General features: G+C 39.7%; 1 protein-coding gene across 2 annotated transcripts in view; it reads left to right on the top strand.

Annotated features, from left to right (window-relative positions):
• The first annotated feature begins 274 nt into the window (after positions 1-274).
• FAM222B (family with sequence similarity 222 member B) overlaps positions 275-9,710 on the top strand; it is a 66,640-nt gene continuing 57,204 nt past the window's right edge. Inside the window, exon 1 of one of the 2 annotated variants that reach the window (XM_004385359.1) lies at positions 275-412. The gene's annotated coding sequence lies outside the window, so the exon portion shown is untranslated. The remainder of the gene's footprint in view (positions 413-9,710) is intronic. The other variant, XM_012558131.2, reaches the window with a different exon arrangement.

Below are 9,710 nucleotides of genomic sequence, written 5' to 3' on the forward strand. Positions count from 1 at the left end.
CAGACCATTAAATACAGTGGATACAAATCCTGGAAGTGCTGTTAAGTCTATAGATCCTTACAGACAGCGCGGTCCAAGAGTTTAGTAACCTAGGAAAGGTACTGCAGAGGCCTCAGACCCTAGGGCAGTCGCCAAAGCCTCAAGGCCTGACAAGTCCTCGAGGCCAAGCGACTAAGACCACCTGAGCCACAAGGATTCAGAGCATCAGGCACTGAGGAGGACGGCCCCGGCGCAACCTGCGCAGGCGCGGGAGGCCTGAGAGGGCCCGACGCTCCAGGCTGCGCAAGCGCAAGAGCTGCTCCCGGCGAGTCCCGACGGCGGCGGCGGTGACTGAGGGGTCGGGGCGTGGAGCAGCGGTGGCGGCGGCTGGCGGCCACGGAGCAGCCATGAGGGCCGGGCCCAGTTACCGACAGTGAGTGGTGGTGGAAGGCGGGTGGGCGGCGGGAGGGAAGCATGGTGGCCTGGTGAAGGATAACCTGGCTTGGCGGGTGGTCTCTGCCTGTCGTGGGCGAAGGGGCGTGGGGGAGGGACTGTTTGAGGTGACGATGGGAGAATATGGGGCAAGGACGGCCAGACCACCGGCCTCAGAGCTGGACAGCTTGGTGGAGGGCAGGCGGTGCGCGCTGCGGAGTGCAGGAGCCCACGGGAGGGGCAGTGTCCCACGCTGCCCCGTTTGTCATCGTCCCTTCCCTCAGGAGCTTTTGGTTGCCTCTCCCTTTCCGCTCCTTTCAGAGAATGGTGGCGGGGGGGGGAGGGGTATGGAGGATGAAAGCCTTGCTGGAGCTGAAAAAACCAACTCTTTAATGGGTAGGGAAGGGCAGGTCGCCGGGAGTAATTGGCTACTCTGGATAGGTGATGGGAGTCTACAGTCCTCTGTTTAAAGCTGGGAGGAGTCTAGGGAAAAGAGCTAGGACCTTACAGGCAGACAGGTTCGAACTTAAGTTCATCGCTGGTAAGCTGGTAGATAACCTTGGGCAAGTCCCACTTAACCTTTCTGAGCCTCTGGAAGAGGCTGTTGCGAGTATCATGTATATGATTGAGCTTGTTTATGAAAACTGTAAACTAAGTACTTTGCCAATGTTAATATATCACCAATATTACTGGCTTTAGATCTTTCCGTTATTAGTAGATTTCTTTGTCAAGGCAGAGCATATTGTTTCTAAAACTTCAATAGGCACATAACGTGTTTTCTACACAGGCACAGCAGATCATGTGCAGAGAAATACCAGTTCCTTCTGTGATGAGATAAATTAGTTATCAGACTTGTGTAGGAAAAATACTATACTCTGGTATTTTTACAAATGGTGTGTAGCTCCTCACCCAAGAGAAGGAAATAGAGAATGGAGGGCCCAATATGTTAAATGCTTTCTGAACATAGCTCACTCAGGTTCCCCTGTGATACAGTTGGCACTAATGTCCTTGATTATGAGTTGAGAGAACTGGTTTGAGATAAGCTGGGAGGGTTGCTCATTCAGGGGTGTGCAAATATAATTTGTTATTTTTACGTTGGAAAAAGTTTTCCTTTGGAAAGGAGCCCCTTTTTTTTCCTTTGCAAAGGAGCCTCTGCTTGCACCAGGGCTGGGTCTCGATTTTGGACATTAGATAAGCACACAGCAGCTTTTCAGCCCCACTTTTTGTTACTCTGTTGGTGGAACCTCCAGGGTGGACTGCCTCTCAGAGAAAGACAGAAGCAGCTGTGCAGGAGCCCAAGGGTGACTGGTTCTTCTCTGAGAAGCTGAAGAAGCACTGCTGGGGCTTTTGTTGTTTAGGGTAGAGAAAAGGGGACAGAGTTAAACCATGTGCTTTCAGAGAGAGAAAATGGCTTTCTAGCTACAGCTTTTGGAAGAGAGGTACAAATGCCTTTCAAAAGGATGGAAAGAGACAGATGCTTCAGCTTTTACTGGCTCTGAGAATTGAGAACTCGAAATGGAGAGGCCTTTTGGGTTTTCTGGGAAATTGGTGAGTGATTTGTCTTTCAGCTGAGCAAAGGCAGAGTGGCTGTACTAGATCTTTGAAGATTCACAGATAAGGGGAATGATTTATTTTATAGGAATGGGGGAAATGAACCTTAGTTGTCTTTAACTTCTTTAACTGGTAAAATGTATTTTACCTCTCTTTCCTGAAAATGCACAGTGATCTATCATTTTTAACTTTTTGCTGTTTTTCCTTGGCTCTCCCGATAAATCCTCTGCCCATAACATTGATTATTCTTTTTTAAAAGTTAGTTAAAAAAAGAAAGCATTTGTTACTATTGTCATAGGTCATACCAGAATACAAATTAATTTGTCTTTCACTACCACATGAAGGATAAAATAGAGGTATAAAATATAGAGCAAGCCTAGGCATCTTATTTTATTTTTAATAATTGGAGATTTATTTTTAATTTTGGTAATGCATTTCCTCCCTTATTGGAAATTTCCATCAGTTCAGACAAGTCCATAAATGCCATCTGTGTTATGTTAAAATGATAGAGGTTTGTTCAGCCATGATGAGAATTTCCTGTCCTTCCCTCCTCTATTCTCTTTCCTATTTGTGGTTACTTTTATGTAGTAGATGATAGTTACCATATGAGGAGTTCTTCCCCTGGGGAAGGGGAAAGAGGTGGTCAGTGCCTTGATTCCCTGCTGTGTGAGCAATTTGTCCAAAGTGAGAGATGAGCTGTGGGGATGTAAGGACTTTCCTCAGTCTCTGACATAGCAAGGGCTAAAATAAAAGGAATAAAATTTATCAGCTTATTTTTATTCTGATAAAATGAATCCTTTTCCTTAAAACACATCTCATGACTCAAGGAAAACTTTTTAAAACATTCTGTTTAAAAACAAAATTATGGTGTTTTTATATTTGCTTGAAAACAGAATCTTTGTTTCTTAAGAACCCTTCTGATCTTGCAGCCTGTTCCTTTGTGAAATTTTCGCAGCAGTCAATTTATAATAGAACACACTTTTTTTGGAGGGGGGTGTGGTTCCTGACAGGGTGCTAACAACTTTAACAGAGGACTGTCTGGGAAGATATTAAAAAGGAAAGTTAAAGAGTGGATATAACCTTAGCAAGTGAATTTGTAGGTTAGTTCTGACCTTTGGAGGGAAAAGGATTCAAGAACGGACCTATGGTTCAGAGTAGCCTCTGGAGGACCACAGTTTGTTTACCAGTGTTTAGCACAATAGTCATAAAAATATTTGTTGAGTGGAAAAATGATAATCATGAATCATAATTGACAAACATGGGTTAGAATCTTCTGCAACTTTACTGTATACCTTTGAGCTTACTTAACATCTCTCAGTTTTCTCATCTATAAAATGAAGTACTTCATGGGGTTGTTATGAGGGTTAAGTGTGTTAATACATATAAAGTGCTAACATACTTACTTAGTAAATCAGATACTTAGTAAATGCTAAATAAATGTTAATCGGTACTAGCGTTGAATGCACACTCTTTGTGTCCAAATTTTTGGTGGTAGGAGATCATTATGACATAGCCCCTGCCCTCTGGGAGTTCACTGTCTAGTGGAGGAGACAGAAATATACAAGTAATTATAATAGGGTGTAATACCTTATTTCATCAAATCTGTGGTACCAGTGTTTGTAAGGCTCACAATTATTTTACATAATAAAGAACTGCTGCTATAAGTGCCATGCCATTAATTTCAAGATGTATTCTGTTTTCAGAGATGTTAAAATGTGAAAGAAAATGTGAGTTTAAGAATTGGTAAAGTGCAGTAAGTGCTCTACTGGTGGGAAGTACAACTTGTTATGAGAGTTGAGTGGACGTGCAGGTATTGTCAAAAAGGCATCCTATGTTGAACCTGCATTAAAGGCCTTTACCAGATGGACACGGAAGATATGACATTCCAAGCAGACGGTAAAGCCTGAAAATGGAGAGGGCATTATTGATGTATACCACCATATCGGGATAAGCAGGAGGAGGAAATGAGCTAACACTTTGGCAGAGTAACATTGTATAATGCAGCAAAGCAAGGCAGGAAACTTGGAATATTTTCAGAAGAGGCATGAGCCTAATGCTTGGGTTTGAACTCCTAAAATATAGCAACTTTAAAAAGATGATTCTAACGTAATGAACTTGAAGATGTGTGAGTGTGAGAAGCAAAGTGGCTAGGGGAAGGGGAGAAGCTTTACAGTTGACCGGATGGGAAATAAGTGTGAAGTCACTGTACTCTTGGTGAGAGGTGAATGCGTTATTAGCCAGAGAAGTGTTTAATATCTATTTCTGTCTTTTCACTGCCTCTCACAGTCTTGATTATGTTCTTTTCAGAGCTCTGTGACTTAGAGTGAAAAAGAATACAACTTACCAGGAAAAAAGCTAAATTTTCTTTATTAAAGATGCATTTAATATGAGGGTAATAATCAGATTTTATTAGCTCAGTTATAAAATTGTGGTTTGTTTACAGCACTAAATAACACTGTTTCATGGGAGAATATAGGTCATTTAAGGAGTGATTTAAAAGACTTAGTTACTAATATTCTGGTAACTAAGCCTGAAGCCAGTGGGGAAAAATACAAAAAAACTAGAAATAACATAAGCATGAATTTCTATAGTGTCTTTTCTTTTCATCAGTAAGCCATAACTGGGCTTGAATCTTTTAAGCTTTCTGGACTCTGTGGCCTCATTGAAAAATGTTGAAGTTGATCCCTTTGGCAGTTAAATTCAGCTAACATTTAAGTGCGCGTTGTATGTCAGGCAGGAGCCTTGGTCTCGCAGTGGTTAAGCACTTGGCTACTAACCAAAAGCCTGGCGGTTCGAACCCACCAGCTGCTCTGCGAGAGAAAGATGTGGCAGTTTGCTTCTGTAAAGATTTACAGTCTTGTAAACCTTATGGGGCAGTTCTACTCTGTCCGACAGGGTCGCCATGAGTCGAAATTGACTCGGCGGCAGTGGGTTTGAGTATGTCAGGCATTGTGCTAGACATTAGGAATTAAAATATGAACGACATAATTCTTGTTTTCAAAGAGCTCACATTTTAATTGGAGACCAACACATAAATAATTATGAATCAGTATGATAAGTGCTATTGTAGAGATCTGCATTAAGTGCTATGGGAGCGTAGTTCTGCTTGGTGTGGGGTGGGGTGGGATGGGGTGGAGAAGGTTTCCTAGAGGAGAAGTCTGATGGGCCTTGAAGGAGGAATACAATTTGGCTGCCTCAGCAAAAAAGGATTACAGAGAGCAGTGGTTCAAGCACAGAGAACAGCTTGCACAAGGGAACAAAAGTATCAAAGAGTATGGACCTGTGGACCAGTGGTTTAATTTGGCTATATCACGGAGTATGAGGAAGTAGTGGCAGTAAGTGAGGTGAAAGACGGGTTGGAGCCAATTGTTTTTGTAGATGCTGGGGAGATATGAAAGAGTTTTAAGTCAGGTTAAGGAACATGTTCAGAATACTATTTAAGAAAAGAATTCTGTTGACATTGTGGAAATTAGATTTAAAAAGGTGAAATTGGCAGCAGGAGACTAGTTGATTATGTGACTGGTGTGATGATCATTTGCGAGATATTGAAGACCTCAGTGATAGTGGTGATGGTGGAATTGTAGACAGGCTAAAGATCTTTTTAGAAGACAGAAGGATCTCTCCATTGATTTTATGTTATAGTGGGGGTATGGGAGAAGGAGTTGTCAAAGATGGATTTGAAATTGCTAACTTGGGCGCTAAGTGGATGGTGATGTCATTAACCTAGGTAAGGAGTACAGGAGTAGGAGGATGTTACATTTGAGGGAAAATGAGTTAGGTTTGAGGAGTCCCTGAGTGGCACAAACTGCAAACCATTAAGTGCTTGACGACCAGCCAAAAGGTTGGCAATTCCAACCCACCGAGAAGCACCTCGGAAGACTGGCCTGGCGACCTGCTTCCGAAAAGTCACAGCCTTGAAAACTCTGTGGAGCGGATCTACTCTGCACACACGAGGTCACCATGATTTGGAATTGACTTGACAGCAACCAACAACGACATACTAGATTTGAGGTTTAGGTCTTGAGTTCAGAAGAAAGGTTTAGAATGGAGATACAGATTTGGAAGTCATTAGTATATAAGTAGTGGTTAAAGTCAGCTTGATGATCCTGTGATTCTAAGGTCAAGTGGCTTTATATGTTATTCATTCACATCACCCGGAGGGATTGACTGTATGGGAATGTGGCACTACATGCCTTCTCCATAGTAAGAAGTTCAACAGTGCTAGTACTTTTCCTTGTTTTTCCATTTTTTAATGTGCTGCATACTTGCCTTAAATTAGCAGTTTTTAGACTGTAAACAAGAATAAAACACAAGACCTCTCATGTTAAGGGAAGAATGGTATTAGTTAAATAGAAAAAAGGATATCTTTCATACTTAAAAGCATATGTAGTTTTGAAAAATTTTTGGTAAGAGGAAATTAGTGTATATATCATATGTAACCTTTTTTTTTCCTATTTTCAGTGGGTTTACCAGGCTTAGAAAAACTGCCTTTCTAATATCAGTTCTATTACAAATATTGAAAAAGAAGGAATCTGTTCCATTGAATGCCTCAGATGAGAAACTGGGTGATTTTTTTTATGAACCAGAGCCTCAGAAGATTAGGTTTGAAGAACACAGAACAGTTTTGAATCAGTGGTGCCAGGTTAGTTCAGAGCTGGGATCAGGAACTCAAGCTTCCTAACTCTGTCCAGTCTTCTGCTATCCTCAGTTTTATAAGAACTGAAATAAATACACTTGATCGTGAGCAAAAGCTGTGCCTGCTGTTATTGCTATTTTGAAGGACAGTTTGGTATAAATTAGGTACTTTTTATAGTTCATGATTTTGAAATATAAGCAGAGTCATGTTGCCTTTTATGAGTGGAAAAAAAATGTATGGGAGTATTGAAGTTGGTAGATTTTAGCTCAGTATTTTTAATATTGACATTAAACAGGATGACTGGCTTTGATTGGAGAGTCACGTGCTGGGAGTCATAGTCATCCCTAGGGCCTCAACTTGGTTCAAGGCTTAACTCTCTGTAATTCCCTTTTTCTCCCTCTCCTTAGGGATTTAACGCTTCATTATGGAAAATTTCAAATATATGTAAAAGAACAGTTTAACAAACGTCTGTCACTCTGCTACAATAATTGTCAACTATAACCAATCTTTAATATAATGAGTCCGTATCACTTTGCTACAGTAATTGTTAACTCATGACCAGTCTTGTTTCATCTGTGTACCCTCACTCACTACCCCACCCCGGATTATTCTGAAGCAAATCCCAGACATAATACAATTTCATGAATAAACATTTCAGTATACTGTATATCTCTAAAAGATGAGGACTTAAACACACATAAGCATTTAATATAATTAGTTATCTCATCAGTTTTCACATTTCCCCAGTTATCTCGTATTTTTTTGACTGTTTGACATAGGATTGTGATTTTGATATCTATCCTATTTATCTTTTAATCTATAGGTTCACCCTCCATCTCTTCATACATTCATTGAAGATCTCTCCTTTTTAAAAGCTGCTATCACCTTCTACTCTTTTGGAGGATTCCTCTTACAGCATGTCTGCAAAGTAGGACATCTTTTCATCTCCCCCCTCCTTTTCTTGCTGTCATTCAAAGTAATTGGTCATTGAAAACAAATATTTGTGCATTTTCCACTCTGTCTAGGAACTAAGATGGAATTAGCTAGTGTAGTTGGTTCCTCTCCACATGGAGTTTATGCCCTAATAGGCGAAACAAGCACGTAAACTGTCAAATATAGAATATAATGTGTTAAAAGTGGTGAGAGAGGACCTGCCAGTACAATGGAAGCACATTATCTCTTAACCCATACTTGGGGAATCAGGAAAGGATCCTGGATGGAAGAATGTTAGACTTGAAGGATGAGTAGGAATTAGGTGAAGAGTCTGGGGACGATCATAGGCAGCAGAGGGACGATTGTAAAGTACAAAAAATTTAACATATTTTCATTTTTACTGTTGGGAGTAAATACCATGTCTTTTAGGAAAGTTGAGTTTTCAGCTTTATTGTACTAAATTATGTGAATGTAGTCTTCATACAAAACATTTTTCTTCCCTTCTGCACAACTGCAGAAAATCTCAGAACTGCTGTGCAAGTGAAAAATCAAAGCCTTCAAATATAGACATAACATTTCCAACCCTCACAATTCTCCCCATCGTTTTTCCTGAGGTAAACCTAGGCAGCTAATGCCCACCTAAAAGTGGATACTTTTTGGGAAGGTTTAAAAAGTCTTTGACAAGCTAATTCTAAAATTTATATGGAAATGCAAAGGGACTAAAATAACCAAAACAATTTTGAAAAAGGATAACAAAGTTGGAAGACTTATACTACCTGATATTAAGACTTAACTTAAGCCACAGTAATATAGACAGTGTGGTTTTGGCAGAGGATAAATACACAGATTAATAAATGGAACAGAGTTCAGAAATAGACCCATACTATTAAATATGCGTAATTGATATTTTTTTGTTATTATTTTTTTAATTGTACCTTAGGTGCAGGTTTACAGAATAGTTTCTCATTACACAGTCAGTACGCATATTGTTTTATGACATTGGTTAACAAACCCAAAACATGTCAGTACTCTCCCTTCTCGACCTTGGAGGACCTTTTTTATTTTTGGTGAAAATATACGTAGCCAAAGATACACCATTTCAAAAATTTCTACACGTACAATTCAGTGACATCGGTTATGTTCTTCCAGTTGTGCTGCTATTCTCACTATCCTTTTCTGCATAATTGATTTTTGACAGAGGTGCAAAGGCAGTTCAATGGAGAAAGAATAGGCTTCTCAGTAACTAGTGTTGGAACAACTGGCTATCTATATACAAAAAAATGGATCTCAACCTATACCTCACACCATATGTAAAAATTAACATGAGAAATCATAGACCTAAATGTAAAATATTAAACTATAAAATATTTAAAAGAAGACAGGAGAGAATCTTTGTTACCTTGAATTTGGCAGAGAGTTCTTTGATACGACACCAAAAGACAAGCCACAGACTGGTAAAAAAAATATTTGCAAATCATATGTTAGACATAGGACTTGTGTCCAGAATATATAAAGAACTCAAAACTCAAAAACAAGAAAGCAAACCACACAATAAAAAAATGGAAGATTTAAATGTACACTTTACTCGAGAAGATATATGTGGATGGCAGAAAAGCACATGTGAATATGCTTAACATCTTAGTCATTAGAGAAATGCAAATTAAAATCATAATGAGATATACCTATTAGAATGGCTAAAATAATAACAAAAGAAGAAAAATGACTGTATTAAGAGCTGGTGACGATACGGAACAACTGGAACTTTGGAAAACACTTTGGACATTTCTTATAAAGTTAAAAACATACAAGCAAGGTAAGCACAGAGTTACTTGTGCTTACTTACTAATCTTGTAGTGAACAATTTCACCTGGGTTGCACCAAGTGCCACATCAAAGTGAAACCCAGGTGAAATTGTTCACTACGGATTAGTTAAGTAAGCCCAACTAAGCCCGTGCTTATGTTGCTTACTGAGTCATCCGCTTCTGTCAGAGATTGTAAATTTGTGAAAAGAGGCTTTGATTCTGTAGGAAAGTGCTGTGGGGTTGGGACAGAGACAGATGCCAACCATACCTAGAAGCAGGAACTTTTTTTTTTTTTTTTTTTTTTTAAATATGTTATTGTACTTCAGGTGAAGGCTTACAGAACAGATAGTTTCTCATGTAACAGTAACACACATGCT

This window comes from Trichechus manatus, unplaced genomic scaffold (assembly GCF_000243295.1).
Source record: "Trichechus manatus latirostris isolate Lorelei unplaced genomic scaffold, TriManLat1.0 scaffold00138, whole genome shotgun sequence".
NCBI classification, from domain to species: Eukaryota; Metazoa; Chordata; class Mammalia; order Sirenia; family Trichechidae; genus Trichechus; species Trichechus manatus.